The following is a 16,406-nucleotide window of genomic DNA, read 5'->3' as shown; positions in this document are numbered from 1 at the left end:
AGAGAAGGACACTGAAAGAGGAGACTGAAGAGGCTCAAAGGTACATAGCTACCTATTTTATAACTTTGCACAAGTCCATGGCTTGTCAACAAGGCATCTGCTGCTGAGGCCATGCCTGCCCCATAGCAAAGCTACTGTATGATTCAATCCACAAACCAATGAAGGGTGGAAAAGTCAGGTAAGACAGTCCTTTAACTAAATTGCTTGTTTGATTAAATAAAAACAAGTCACTGTGATAGCCCCCATATAGACAAAATCTGAGTGGGCCCTCATCCTTTCACTCGTAATTATAGAGCTGAAAGGGGTCTTAGAAGCTGTCTAGCCCAACCCACTTCAATTTTAAAATGAGTCCATTGGGAACCAGACTGGTCTCACTATGTGGCATGCACTCACTACCCTAGGTACTGGAGGATACAGGGACCAAAACAAAGCAATTTCTGCTTCCAAGGAAATGTATGCAAAGTAGCTACCTATAGGCACCAGCAGCTGGGGAATTGGGAACAGCCTCATACAGATGGTGACATTTAATCTGAAAGTAGCGAGGTATTCTAAGGGACAGAGCATTCCAGACCTGAGATCCAGAGATGAGAGATGGAGCTTTCTGGGTGAGACACCCGGGGAGCATCTGGATTATAGAGTGTGTGAGGTGGAATAATGTGAAATCAGGCTAGTAAGGGAGGTTGAAGTCAGACTGTGTAAATGCCAAACGGAGGAGTTCATATTTGATTCTAGGAAATAGGGACCCACTGAACCTTCTCCTGAGCTCCCCGAGGGGAATGGCATGGTTAGTCCTGTGCTTTTGGCAGCCGGGGGGAGGATGGATTGGAGAGGGGGGAGAGAGTGGAGGCAAGGAGCTCTGCTACGGAGTAGGGAATTGTTGTTTGTCCTTAATTCTTGAAGAGGACCACGACTTGCACTGAATTGGAATTAAGTGAGGGAGGTCTGTGCAAGATCACCAACCTCACTCTCTCCTCCAGAGCCATCTGGGCCCAGTGGCAACATCAGGATGACTGGGAGACGGCCCCAGATGTATTTTAAGTCAATTGGGGCTAAGTAATTTGCCCAGGGTCACACAGCTAGTAAGTGTCTGAGGTGAGATTTGAACTCAGGTCCTCCTGACTCCAGAGCCAGTGCTCTATCCACTGTGCCACCCAGCTGCCCCCCATGGAGTAGGGAATGAATGAATAAACCTGAATTTGAAGCCAGATCCTCTAAGCCCATAGCCAGTATGTTTTCCCACTATGTTATGCTGTTCCTCAGTGGAGGAGGGGGGCGGGGGGGGGAGGAGCTCAGAGGGACAAAGGATTCTTGGAACAAGAAGTTACCCAACTGGAGTTAGTCGGATAAATCAAAATGAAAAGAATCACTATGTAGACTGCAAATGACTAACACATTACATTTGAAATATCACCACTTCAGATCTAAACTCAAATACATAACCTGAAAAGCGCATGTCTCCAGCTGGGGAATGGAGAGCCAGTTGTCTTGTTGTTGCTCAAGTTGTATCTGAAAGTTTCCATCTGCTCTAGGACCGCCATGTGTCAACATCACTCAAAGGGTGGAAAGAGAGAAAAGTAGAAGCCTGCCCAAGGGAGGAGCCTCCACGGGAGGGTTTTTAATGAACAAGAAAAAAATAGATGCTTGCTAGTTGAAAAACTTCAATGTAAAAATCAAAAATAAATGACAGACCAGCCCCTCAAAGGACAGCCTCCTCAGACGGAGCAGAGCAACCTTGTCAATTTGCCCACTGCCCCAGGTTCATCCTCTGGCTCCAGCCCTCACTGTGGGAGTCTTGAAATTTAGGAAATGAAAACTGGCCACCTCGATAGCAAAGAGGAAGTTTGGTACATCATCTCAGAGGATGGTGCATTCTGCTGTGGCTGGAACACAAAAGTGGGCCTGTTTCACAAGTGATGACCCCCAGAGATTCTATGGTTGTATGGCTGGCAAAAGGGAAACGCAGAACTGTTCTAATGCCCCCCAAATGGAGGATGCCCACACCATCTCTCCCTCCCAAGAAAAAAGCAGCTACAATTGTATTCGTGGTAAGAAGATACAATTTGCATCAGCATAGAAGGCTGCCATCTCCTACCAACTCCTGTGCACACCTGTAACATAATCTGCTTCTGCTCTTACCTCCCACACCTGCCCTTGCTATTCATTCCAGCCAGATTTAAACTGGATAAAAACAATGGAGGGGGAAAAAAGCATTAGAGGAAGAGGCTCTGCTCAGAATGGGCTTCTGGCTCCTTCTTTTAGGTTTCCCAGCTTTGGGACCCCTGGTAAGCCCCTTCACCCTCTCCAAGTCTTCATTTCCTCTTCTATAAAATGAGGCTAATAATAGTGCCTCCCTTACAAGGCTGTGAGGAGCAAAGACAATGTTTTGCGAAGTGCTTGGCAAACCTTCTGTTTAAACACAGGCTGCTTCGATGCTTGGTGGGAAGATTATTGTTTCATTCTTCTGGTCTTTTTCAAGGGGTTTCAGATAGAAAAAGTCTTGGGACAAGCCATCACCCCACCCAAGTTATTCATTTATGTTGACTATTCTAAAAACTAAGGCACAAGTGGATAAAATAACTTCCTTTTGTAGTTAAATAAAAGTATTGGGATTTAAGTTCATCTACTGCAGACTCGTTGAAAAGCAGCTTTCAGGACGATTACATCAGGCAAGATGACAGGGATGATGTGTACTTCATCCTGTGCCCACAGATTCTGATCTCCTCTGCTAGATTTATAAATTTCAAAAGTATTTTTCCCATGCAGCTTAGAGATTATAAGTATTTGGTATGGCAACTCATGTTAGATACTTCTTAAGAGTAACAGGACAGGCAACTGAACCAGCAAGATGCCAAGTGTGTGATGAGTACAGTGGGGGACTGGCCAATGAGCCCGGTCCTTACAACAATGTATGGAGTAGAAGAAGCTGGGAGCCTGCTTCAGAGAGTCATGATAACAGCTAATGGGAGTGTTAGAAGAGATGTGGACCATATGAAGATGGCCTATAACTGGTTCCAGTCTGAAACTTGTGCAGTGAATAAGAGCCTCTTTGATTGGCTGCACAGCTATGCAGACAAAATCAGAACACATTCAAAAGGCACTAGTTGGCCAGGATGTTGTAGAAGAAATGGCTTCTTCCAGTTTGCCATTGTTCCAACCATAGAAGAGACAGAGTACTTCCCATCCAGGGTCAATATGTGGCCTGTGATACAGGTCTCAGTTCTTCACCTTGACACATGTTCTTTTACTTTAGGTAGTGGATATGAGAGATAGAGATCAGAGTGTACAAATTGCTGAGAAGTTCCAGGAGTTGAGTTCATAGCAGGTTTTGTTGCCATTTGGTACAGTTTTGAGATCCAAGGAACACAAGGTGACTTTCAGCCTTTGGGACTTAGTCCATCAGTATCTGAGATAAGAGTTCATTCAGTGGTAATATTACGTTTGAATGAGAAATTGGTGGGGTCAGTGCTACATAGAAGTTGTGAGGTCTGAAACCCCTCTCCCCAGAAAAAGGGGTCATATAAGAGAGAGGGTACAGCTAGGTGGTATAGTAGATAGAGAACAAGGCCTTCCTGAGTTCAAATCTGGCCTCAAACACTAACTGTGTGATCCTGGACAAGTTTCTTAACCCTGTTTGCCTTAGTTTCTTCATCTGCGAAATGAGCTGGAGAAGGAAATGGCAAACCACTCCACTATATTTACAAAACAAACAAACAAACAAACAAATGGGGTCACAAAGAGTAGGGCACAACTGAACAACAACAATAAATAAAATAGGAAAGAGGAAATTTTGAGAGAAAATGTTTGCATTTCTGTTCTTTCTATATTTTTGAAGCAAATATCCCATTATAAAAGCTAATTGATGTTAATTGGTTAAAAGGAACTGGACCATTAGTCATTGACAGCTAAAACCAGGGAAAACACACCAGAATGTTCATGCCAATAGGAGTAGAGAAAAACCTCCCGAGGATAGCCCTAGACATTTGAAAGGGAGATGGAGCTGGCCTCCCTCGAAGATTTTATGGATCAGTTGTATGTCTCGTTAGCTGTGGGCAACACTTCACTTCATAATAATGAACTGGTTGCAATACAACTTACTGGTCAATTTCTCCAAGATATTTTGAGTCTGTACTTATGACATATAGACTTGTGTGTCCACCTATGTAGCTAGTATACAAGCTTCTGATTTATCATTGTAGTTTCCAGGTTATGTCTTGCTAGGTATTTAGTATGTGCTAAATTGGATATATTATTGTCGTTGTTTCATCTTCATATTTTACCATTACTATTGTTCTCATCATATATTCCGTGGAACTCAGATAGGAACAGCAAAAGGGTAAGTCGCTGGTATGATGCTGTCACTCATGGGAAGTCAACGCAGCCTAGCCAAGGCAGCAAGGTACTCTGTAAGAGAGACAGGAGGTAGGCAACATGTTGCCAGGCAAATCAAACCACCACCACCACTGGCTCTCCTCAGTCCCCAGGGGAGATAGCCAAGAACCTTGAAGCCAAGAGCCTTGAGAATATCAGTGCCTCAAAAAACTGGAAACTGAGGGGATGCCCATCAATTGGGGAATGGCTAAACAAATCGTGATATGTGATTATGATGGAACACTATTGTGCTCTAAGAGAGCAGGATGCTCTCAGAAAAACCTGGAAAGATTTGCTGATGCAAAGCAAAATGTACTGTGTGTAAAATAACAGCAATATTGTAAGATGATCAGCTGTGAATGACTTAGCTATTATCAACAGTACAATAATCAAAGAGAACTCTGAAGAACTTATGATGAGAAATACTATCCATCCCCAGAGGAAGAACTGATGGTGTCTGAATACAGATTTGCAGCATATTTTTTGACTTTATTTTTCTTGAGGGTTTTTTTTTGTCTGTGTTTACTTTTACAGCATGACTAAAATGGAAATGTTTTGCATGACTACACATGTATAATCTATATTGAATTGCTTGCCTTGGGGAGGGAGATTTTGGAACTCAAAGTTTTAAAAACAAATGTTAAAAATTGCTTTTACATGTATTAGGGGAAAAATAAAATACTAATTGTGTATTCCAAAAATAAAATGAAAAAAGAGAATATCAGTGGCTCTCAGACCACAACCCCTCCTTCCAGCAAAGACCTGACAACTATCATTGAGAAGAGTGATCAATGGAGAAAGGGGGTCCACCTTCTGGACCACCAACTGCCACCAACGAGCAGGTAAGCCCAAGAGCCCCAGGTTTGGTAGTACCTTGACCTAGAGCACTGATCTTACTTCTAAGACCCAGACCTCCAGCCATCCTCCTTCACTGAGAGGTGGCCTAGGTGGCTCCTGCAGGTGCAGAAGTCAGAAGAGCCAGAAAAGACAATTCTCAGCACACAAACGATGCCTTTAGTGTGTCAAAGGTTCAACATCAGAAACTGATCATTTTATCAGTGGAGATGACACTAAAAGAGGCCTTAGCATATACTTTGCCCCTGAAACCCTCCTTCTTTCTCTGTTGCCTCCTCCCACTAAATGATTATTATTTTTTTATAATTGATTAAGTGAAAGTATCTTTGGAACAACTCCAGTGGCAGAAAGTATTCCAGGGATGATATGTACTCCATCCTGTTCTTCTATGGTTATAATGACTCATTATTAAGAGTCTGGGGAAAGAGCTGGACATTTTTGTTTAGATAGAATTCCCTGGATGGATAGGACTCTCTGACCTCTGAAGTCTCTTCTCTGAGTTGGAAATTCTATGAGGTTCCAGGTCCAAGGGCACCCTAGGATTTCACAAAGTCCCTTCTGACCTTCTCTGGAGAAGGAGAAATGTTTCTTTGGAAATAAAGCCATTGTTTCCCAGTATCCCATCTGAGGAAATGCCCACACCTAAAGCCACCCCTTAGCAGTTGTTTTAACCCTGAAATTCTTTTTTGGGCTTAGCTGTTTCCTACCTTCTTCTTCTTACTCCCAGGGAGCTTGTGTGTGAAGCATTCTAGTTGTTGAGAGAGGATAGAAAAAGGGAAGAAATCTTCCAGGGACCATGAAGGAGGCTGAGGGGCATATTGGCTTTCTCCAGGAAGATTCTTTCCATCACTAATTTTTTTTTTTTAATTCTTGGAAGGGAAAGGATTTTTCAGATGGAAGAGAAAGGTTTTCATTGATAACCGCTAGAATTTATATCGCTCCTTACTCTGTAGCAGGCACTGTGCTAAGCACTTCATCCTCACTTCACCCTCACAACAACCCCAGGAGGTAAGTGCTATTATTATTCTCATTCTACAGTCGAGGAAACTGAGGCAAACAGGGGTTAAGGGACTTGCCCGAGGTCGCACAGTTTATAAGTGTCTGAGGCTGGGTGGCACAGTGGGTAGAGAGTGCTTACCTAGAAGCTCATAAACTACTTCTTCCCCCACTCATAGGTCCCATGGCTGATGGACAAAGTGCATTCACTGGACCCAATTCAATATTAACCTAGAGATATGTAAAGAGAAAATCAGTGCAGCACAACTCAGAGAATTGCATCCTATCATGATTACATACATAAAGAGGAAAGCAAGCTCTCTTCTTAGAGATTTAAAGTGTCACGTGCAATTCTCTTTTCTTTTTCTACTTTGTATATGGAAACCTTCATTTTATTTGGTGTCTGTTGAGTTCAGAATGCAAAATTTTATAAGAAAATGGAAGATTTCTCTGAAATAGTAAAAAATTTGGAAATAATTCTAACCCATCAGCCCTGCTTGTCTAGAGCCTTCCCTCTTTGTCAACCAACCCCATAAGACTCAAGCAGATCCTTTTCATGGATCAGATAACTCATTAAAACACAGTAAAGGGAAAAAGTATAAGGACCTAAAATGTCTGGTCATCTGCCTGAAACTTCCTCCCAGATCTCCCAATAGATCATAGGCGAGACTAAGGGAAGAGATTGCACTTTGGGGGCCCACCAGGGATGGCTCTGCAAACAGTCCAAAAAAGAGGGGATGGAGGGAGGAAGAGTGATGCAGAAGCACCACATGATGGCTTGAGGCTCCTGGTCTGATGGTCCAGCAGCTGAGGTCTCACTTGCTGCCAATCTAGTCCCACTCCATCTCTGCCTCCAACAGCCCATCTGTCTCTCAATCCAGCGCCTTGGTCCTGTCTCCATTCCAGAGTCTCTTCCTCAGCTGCCACAGGTCTCTGGGATCTGTCTCATTTCTGCTTGCACCAGGCAGTGTCTCCAGATTCCCCTTCATTTTAGTGCCTTCCCTCTCTTGATTATCTGCATTTTACCCTATCTACACCTTGTTTGTCCACAGTTGTTTGCATGTTGTCTCCCCCATCACACTATGAGATCCTGCAAGGCGGGTGCTGTCTTGCCTTTCTATGTATCCCCAGCGGTTAACATATTGCACAGCGCACAGTAGGTACTTAATAAATGCTTACTGACTGACCCGGGAGCATGGGTCGAACCAGCAGTCACAAGCAGCAAGTAGGCACCAATGGCCACCTTCCCTACCAGCAGCTGTCTGTCTCCCCTCCTCTGCTCCCAGCAGCACAGATGCAGTGCAATGGGAAACCAGGGGTCTCAATGTCCCTCTGTCTCTGTCTCTGTCTCTGTCTCTCTCTCTCTCCCCCAAAAGCTAACCTGTGAGGGGAACAGCAATACTAGTTGGTAGGATGGGAATCTGGTGCCTGGCAGCGTCCTCAGATCATGCCATTTCTTTACAAGGAGGGCTCTCGAGAGTGTATTTCTGGGACAATCAGGGTCATGTGGACAGGAAGTACCTTGCTGAGACACAGAGCACAAGTGGACATTGCGTGGCATGTTGCAGTTGGCCAACCATGTGGTGAAAGGAAAGCTCTCTGGCTGGATTCCAAGACGCTCAAAGGGGGCAGATTCACTGCACTGAATTCCTCTTTGCCTTTCTGGGCTTCGTTAGGTGGGAAGGAGCTTGATGGCTCTTTTGTTCATAGTTGTACGGTGAGAATGTTCTGTAAGGGGAGAAGCCTTATGGGTCCCTGACTTTGATGGCCTGTCTTTTCCATTCTAGATGCAGGAGTAGAGTCTCCAATCATGGAAGAATAAACCACAGCGGGGACAGCTAGGTGGTGGATAAAGCACCAACCCTGGATTCAAGAGGAACTGAGTTCAAATCCGGCCTCAGACACTTGACACTTACTAGCTGTGACCCTGGGCAAGTCACTTAACCCTCATTACCCTGCCCTCCCCCCCCAAAAAAAAATGAACCACAGGAATCAGGTCGGGTTTTGCAGGCAGCAGAGCATCAAGGCCCTCATGGGCAAGGATCTCAACCTTTCAGAGTGATCTTCAGGATCCCAGGCCAGCTAAAGGGCTCATCACCCCTTTGGGCATGAACTTGGTGAGTCCTCTTCTATATAGGAACCAAGCCAAACGTTGAGCCTACTCCCCCAGAGACTTAGTGTAGGAGATCGAATGTCACAGAGGTGGTGGGTAAAATGCTTGTACTTTTGTTCTTGCTGTATTTCTGAAGTAAATAACTCTTGATGAAATCTGTCCAAAGGGAGGGGGAGGTGTTAAATGGAACGAGGCTGCTAGTCACCTAGAGATTTAGGAATACAGTGGCTGGGGGCTCAAGCTGGTGACAGAGGAAAGAGGCACTCAACTCTTCAAAGAGTGCTAGAACCATGACGGAAGATGCAACCTTCAGGGTTCTGGGAGAGATAGCCAGTGTGTGCGCACCTGCTATGCTAGCTTTTAAAAAGCACTTTCAGGTTTGCAAAAGAGCACAGAGCTATCATTAGCTCATTTGAGCTTCACAACAGCCCAGGGAGTTGGGCACTAACTTTGTGGTCCACGTGTTAAATTCTACCCTCTCCCAAACTGGGGAGTTATACTTTTGATGTGCTCAAGACTCAGTTTCCCCCTGCACTGCCTAGGGCCCCTCCGATTCCCTCAGAGATAAAATGTTACAGACCCTGGTCCAAATAAGTACAATTAATATTCACTACAGTGATATGCTAGATAATCCAATAAGAAATAGAGCAGAGACCAAAAGAGACAAATAATGGCTCACTCTGATAAAGCATTTTAAGGTTTGCAGAGCACTTTACAAATACAATCTCGAGTTCGAATAGAAAGCATGGAGCAGATCCAGGGTTGTAAACCAAGTCTTCTGAGTCCAAGTTCAGAGATCTTTCCATAGCAGTGCTCCTGTCCCCCACTCCCAGCTCCCTCAGGTAGTTTTGCTGTGGTTGTCAGGAGCAACATCAAGACAAAAGAGGGTCCCAAACCTCAAGTAAGATCTTGTAGTAAGAAAACAATTTAACTGGAACCCCAGGAGGACATCTCGGAATTGCCCTTTAAGGCACAAGTCACTAGGAAAAGAGACTCCCTGGGTGCAGGGGCTCATCCTCCCCTCCCCCATACCTCACATGTTAAGCAGATGGAAGGAACTAGTCGTCTATGGGATTTCCATTGCGGTTACTGTGACAATGGGGACTTCTGGAGCCGTCAGATTCCCATGCAATCTCCCCTTCCTAGATCTTTGAAGCTGATCAAGACTGGCCAAATTGTCTTAGACTGGAACAGGCTTCTTCCTCCCCCTCCCTCAATGTTCCCCTCCTGTGTCTCCCTGGACCACGTAACCTAGTGGTATTGTCAGCTAATTAAATATTCCCCATCCAGCCCTAATCTTATCAGAAAGGAACATCCACAGCAAGGAAGGCAGGTCCTTCCCAGGTCTTCACACCTCTCCAGGTGTTTATCTAGCAGCTGGCAGACTCCCATGGCAAACAGTGGGATTGCTGTGTGCAAGTGCACATGGGCCAAACTGCCCAAGGGGAAGAGCCAAAGGGCAGGTAAATGGTGGGATGGACTCCCTAGGGCGTTTGGGCAATGAAGTTTTAAAAATAGGATGAGCATCTGTTAGTCAGGAATAATTAAGGCAGAGACTGCCTGAAGGCTAGGGAAAGGGGCATATCTGAAACACATTCCTTCCTCACCTCTGCTTCATTAAGCCCCTCCCTCCCTTCCCGAAGGAAGCTCCAGGACCACCCAGGCTTGCAGGAAGCCTTTCTGAACCCAGCTCCAGCTGCCCACTCCCTCCATAACCACATGGTACTTAGGTGGTGGCCAGTGGACAGAGCTCTGGACTTAGACTTGGGAAAGCCTTAATTTGTTCAAACCTGACCTCAGATACTTTTTTTTTTTTTGGTGGGGCAATGAGAGTTAAGTGACTTGCCCAGGGTGACATAGCTAGTAAGTGTCAAGGGCCTGAGGCTGGATTTGAACTCAGGTCCTCCTGAATCCAGGGCTGGTGCTTTATCCACTGCGCCACCCAGCTGCTCCTCAGATACTTAATAGCTGTGTGAGGCTGAGCAAGTTACTTAACTGCTTCGTGCCTCAGTTTCCTCATCTGTAAAATGAAGATGATGATAGCACCTACCTTCCAGGGTTGTTGTAAGGACCAAAGGAGATAATATCTGCAAAGCATTTCACAAACCTTGAAATGCCACCTAGGTGCCAGTTATTATTATTTAACTATCTTATATCTACTTTGCACTTATCCAGTATATATTTGCCTGTGTTCTTGTTGCTTCCCCCATTCGAATGTGAGATCCTTGAGGATAGAGATAACTTGCTTTGCAGGGAGGCAGCTGGTCCAGCTGCTGTAATGGGTGGCTTGCTGAACTTGGAGACAGGGATCAATGACTCTGTCAATCGACAAGCTTTTATTAAGTTCCGACTTCATGCTCACAGAGACTAACGGGAAATAAGCGGCCAGACATCTCCAGACACCTATGAATAACCCAAGAACAAAAACGAGAGTTTTGGCAACCTCTCTCCATCTTTAATTCACTCTACCTTGCTACCCGGCAAGAAGAAGCATTTCTTGATGAGCCAAGTAAGACCTTTACTTACTTTCTTAAAATGTAAACAGTCTACTCCAACCACATTAAGTCCCAAAATCTCCACCCACCCACCCAAAACCCACTCACAAGACCAACCGCATCCTCACTGCTTGCTCTTCTAGCCAGGATTCTCCACGGTCATACATATAGACAAATGAACTCTGAGAAGCAGAAGGTGTATTTTGGCATGATTGACACTGAAGCAGACAGTTTAAAAACTTGATTACCCACATGTACCTAGTGGCAGAGAAGAAGGTAATCTCAGGGGCAGCTAGATGGTGCAGTGGATAGAGCACTGGCCCTGGATTCAGGAGGACCTGAGTTCAAATCCAGCCTCAGACACTTGACACTTACTAGCTGTGTGACCCTGGGCAAGTCACTTAACCCCAACTGCCTCACCAAAAAAAAGAAGAAGGTAATCTCAGCTTTCCCCCCCCCAAAAAACAAATCCCAAAAGCAGGCTTCTTCTATAACTATAAAGGAACTCTTCTGAAATCGAAAAGCATTCGAGAATCCTGCCTTTCCTCGGGTAACTATCACTCCTTGTCTGTGTGTCCTTGGTTTGTCAGTCTGCTCATGATGTAGGTGCTTCCACTGTCACTGGCCACTACACCTTCAGTAGACACTGCAAATATTGCTTACACTCAGCTCAGTCTGCCAATGGAATTTCTGATGGGATGTCTGCAACTCCCTAACCTGCAAGGCACCAGGACATTTCCATCTCAAAGTATTTGTTCACCTAAGTTCTGAAAAGACAAACACAACAGAGGGCCACGTGCTCACAGCTTTCATAGCTGGAAGGGAGACCCAACAGCCACCCTTCCTCCCCACCCCCTCCTGCCCAGGCTCCTGAAGACAACTCAAAGCAGTCCTGCTTCCTCACAGTCACAATGGAAAAACAAGTGGCAAAGGGGCAGATCACCTCTTTTGTATGCCCACTGAGAATCATTGGTCCTTCCAGTTTCAGCAGCCAATTCAAGAATTCTTTATCATAAAAAATCAAAGCTATCTATTGCCATATGAAAAAATGCTCTAAATCACTATTGATTAGAAAAATGCAAATTAAAACAATTCTGAGGTACCACCTGACATGTATCAGACTGGCTAATATGACAAAAAAAAGGAAAATAATAAATGTTGGAGAAGCTGTGGAAAAATTGGAACACTAATGCATTGTTGGTGGAGCGTTGAACTGATCCAACCATTCTGGAGAGCAATTTGGAATTATGCCCTAAGGGCTATAAAGCTGTGCATACCCTTTGACCCAGCAATACCACTATTAGGTCTTTTTCCCAAAGAGATCATAAAAAAGGGGAAAAGACCCACATGTACAAAAATATTTATAGCTGCTCTTTTTGTGGTGGCAAAAAATTGGAAATTGAGGGGATGCCCATCAATTGGGGAATGGCTGAACAAGTTGTGGTATATGAATGTAATGGAATACCATTGTGCTGTAAGAAATGATGAGCAGGCTGATTTCAGAGAAACCTGGAAGGACTTACATGAACTGATGCTGTATGAGGGGAGCAGAACCGGGAGAACATTGTACACAACATCGACAACTGTTGATCAACTGTGATAGACTTGACTCTTCTCAGCAATACAATGGTCCACGATAATTCCAAAGGACTCATGATGGAAAATGCTCTCCAAATCCAGAAAAAAAAAAAGAACTATGGAATCTGGATGCAGATTGAACCAAACCATTTCTATTTTTTTTCCTTCTTTTTTAAGGTTTTTCTTTTTTGCTCTGATTCTTCTCTCACAGCATGACTAATGCAGAAACATGTTTAATGTGATTGTACATATATAACCTATATCAGATTGTTTGCTGTCTTGGGGAGGGGGGAGGGAGGAGAGGGAGGGAGAAAAATTTGAAACCAGAAATCTTATAAAAACAAATGTTGAAAACTATCTCTTCATGTAACTGGAAAATAATAAAATACTTCTATGAAATTTAAAAATAAAAAAAGAATTCTTCATCATTACACAGTACAAGGCCCTGAATCCTTATGGCCCGAATTAGGCTCATCAAAAACTTCCACATGGTCTCTTGTACTCTAATTGGGTATACCTGCTCATGCTGTAAAGACCAGTCTCCATAAGTCAATCCATAGCCATCACAAATGTACTGACCAAGTGTAGCTACAGAAGACTGATGATGACTCATGCTTCCCACTTCTTAGGAAAGAGGAGATAGATATAAGCAAAGCACAAGATATATCTTCAGACATGGCTGAAACATGTATTTGTTTCACTTGTCTATACTTAGTTATTACAAGGGAAAGGTTTTATTTTAGGAGAAAGGAATTTTATCATAGACGGAAGGGGAGAGTAATGAAGATGATGCCAAAAAAAGAAAGAATATCAATGAAATATTGTTAAAATACCCAGAAAAGAACAGACAGAGGTTCAGAAGGAGACACAGAAAAGCAGGCACTCAGGTATGGTGCGATATTTATTGTATACTAATAAAACAAGGTATCCAGAAGAGAGATTCGCAGTGTCACATACGATCTTCTTTTTCCCTTCTCTTCTTCCCTTCCCCACTTGGTTGACCTTGTGAATTTCAAAGGACCTGACCCAGAGATCTCCATCAGCATCAGTACCAGTATCCCCAGCGTAACAAGTGGCTACCTAGGAGCCCAGAGCCAACCCAAGGACAAATTACACACACTGAAGAACAGCAGCTTCAGGACAACACAAGGGTACCACCCTCAGGGATCCACAGAGATCCAGCTCCAAGTAAAAGGAATCAACAAAGTAACCAGGAGCTGTGAATTTGTCCTTCTGCCACACTTCGAGCCCACTCTCTCTAGGAACCTTATGAGTGTGCCCCCAGCTAGGGAGGGGGTGTTTTAAATCAACTTTTTTTGCTATTTGTTGTTGCTTAGTTGTTTTCAGTCATATCCAACTCTTCATGACACCTTTTGGGGGGTTTCTTGGAAAAGATGCTGGAGTGGTTTGCCATTTCTTTCTCTGGCTTATTTTTACAGTTGAGGAAATTGAGGCAAATAGGGTTACATGACTTGCCCAGGGTCACACAGCTAGTAAGTGTCTGAGGTCACATTTGAACTCAAGTCTTCCTGACTCCAGGCTTGGCACTCTATCCACTGCACCACCTAGCTGCCTTTTCTTGCTATATCTTCTCCCTAAATAATCCTTTTATAAAACTTAATTAATGTCACTAGGACGATTGATGTTGGAGAGCCAATTGGTGGTGGCTCATGATGTAAAACCCCACAGTGTTACCCTTAGAACCCTGAGAAAAGTATGAGAGAAGAAAAAAATCAAAGTGGGGCAGAAAATGCAGAAATGGACAAGCAGATTAAAAATGAAAGGTATAAAATGAATGAGGAGATAAGGAAGCTAACCCTCAAAGGCATCTAACTATGCATTGTTTTCTTTGCCTTTAGTTTCTTCCACCTCCTCTTTCTTTTCATTTTCTATCTAACCTTAAACTTTTCATTTGCATTTGCCTGACTTTCTTATACAAATGGGTAGGGTGTAATCTGGCCTCAGATGCTTACCAGCTGTGTGACTCTGGGGAAGTCACTTCACCCGGTTTGCCTCAGTTTCCTCATCTACAATATGAGCTGGAGAAGGAAATAGCAAACCACTCCAGTACTTTTCCCAAGAAAACCACAAAAGGGGTCACAAAGTGTAGGGCACAACTGAAAATGACAATACCAACAACAGGGTGTAGGACAAAGAGCCGTAGGAGGCTACGGGAATTATTTGGGAGACGGCAGACAGTAAGGGTTGTTTTGTGTCTAGGACTATCAGTATGTGGCAGAGTCAATGCCAACCAGAAAGTGAAAAGGCCCAAGCTGTGGCCATGGGAAGAAGCGCCTCCCACTAGGGTGACAGGGTGGGTACAAAGTACAGGGCAAGAGGAAGGTATGGACAGTGATCCCACAGTCACGGTTGGCTACAGTGACACTAGGAAGCCCGGCAGATGGAGAATTGGCTGGAAGGGACCAGGAGGGGCCAGAGTCAACAAGACTGGCTGAGTATGAGGCAAAAGAAGTCACCAACAAAGACAGTAAATGATGAGTTTAGGGAAGTACAGAGAGGATGAGCAAGCTGACTCCGGAGTGCCATCTGGTGGTAAAGTGTTCTTCTTTCCCTAAATTTGGTTTTACGGTTACATTTTTTATTTGATTTTTGGGCAGGCCAGCTTCATGTTGCCCTCTGGTGGTCAGAAACGGCATTCTTTGGATTCCTTGTTTATTTTTATTGTACTTTGGGGCATCCGGAATACTAATACTTGGAGCATCGACTCATAGAAAGATACTTATGGCTAACTAATGTGGGAATTTGTTTTATTACAGGCCTATATGTATTTGTAATAGGTTCTGGTTTTCTTGCATTCTCATTAGGTAGGGAAAGAAAAGAGGGAAGGATAAAACGTAAGAGGAAGGGAAGTTGGAACTAGACAAAGGATTAAAAATTTTTGTTTTAAAATGTTTTTCTTTAAAAATTACTTGTGAAAAAATGGACTGAAAAGGGTCTTAGAGATCATCTGTTGCAACTCCCTTTTTTACAGGTTAGGAAACTGAGGCAAAACTGACTTACCCAAGGCCATACGGCTAAAATATCACATTAATGGGGTTCTCTGCATTAATCTAGGAATTAAATACTGCCATTCTCCAGAAACCAGCTCAGAGTCGACCATGACTAAAATCATAAAACAGACAAAGTTTGTGTTCGATGTGTTTCCACTTCCTTTGTAAATTCCTTACCCCCACTTGGCTCTTCTCTCCAGCACCCTTAGGCCTCACGCTTGTTGTCTAGGCCCTTACTTGGCTTAGAAGACAAGGGGAGCTTTTTCTCAATGCAAAGGAACAAATATCACACTGTCGCATTTCAGGAATTATTTGCAGGCAGGGAGAGATACTTAGGCTATGGAGACCTTTTCAGTCCTACTTCAGGCACCCATGTACTCTGCTTATGCATAAGGCCCACCCCTAGAGCGACACATCTCCCATTCTCACATCTCCTGCAGGAAGGCCTAACCATACCAACTTAGAATGTAGCACCTAGTGGGCAAAGCCTACTGCAACGGTTCTCCAAGGTAGGACTACAGAATAAATTTGATTTCTCAAGTCCAGAGACACACAGGCCTACCCCTTCCATCAACACCTGCTGATTCTTTAACTTTGCTTGTAAAAAGCACAGGTGAGGGGGCAGCTAGGTGGTGCAGTGGATAGAGCACCGGCCCTGGAGTCAGGAGGACCTGAGTTCAAGTCCGGCTTCAGACACTTAACACTTGCTTTTGTTTTGTTTTGGGGTTTTTTTGAGTGGGGTAATGAGGGTCACATAGTTAGTGTCAAGTGTCTGAGGCTGGATTTGAACTCAGGTCCTCCTGGATCCAGGGCCAGTGCTTTATCCACTGTGCCACCTAGCTGCCCCCTAGGACCCCTCTTCTGATGGCTGCATAACCACATGGAAAATCGAGGAAAGAACACTAACAGGAAAAGCTGCAGCCCAAAGGATAAAGTGGGCAACAAAAATCCCCACTTTGATCAGGTTTTCTTGCTCAAAATACTACTCAC

The sequence above is a fragment of the Dromiciops gliroides genome, chromosome 1, assembly GCF_019393635.1.
Source record: "Dromiciops gliroides isolate mDroGli1 chromosome 1, mDroGli1.pri, whole genome shotgun sequence".
Lineage (NCBI taxonomy): Eukaryota > Metazoa > Chordata > Mammalia > Microbiotheria > Microbiotheriidae > Dromiciops > Dromiciops gliroides.
The sequence above is the reverse complement of the archived record's forward strand: the minus strand, read 5'-3'. Positions refer to the sequence as shown.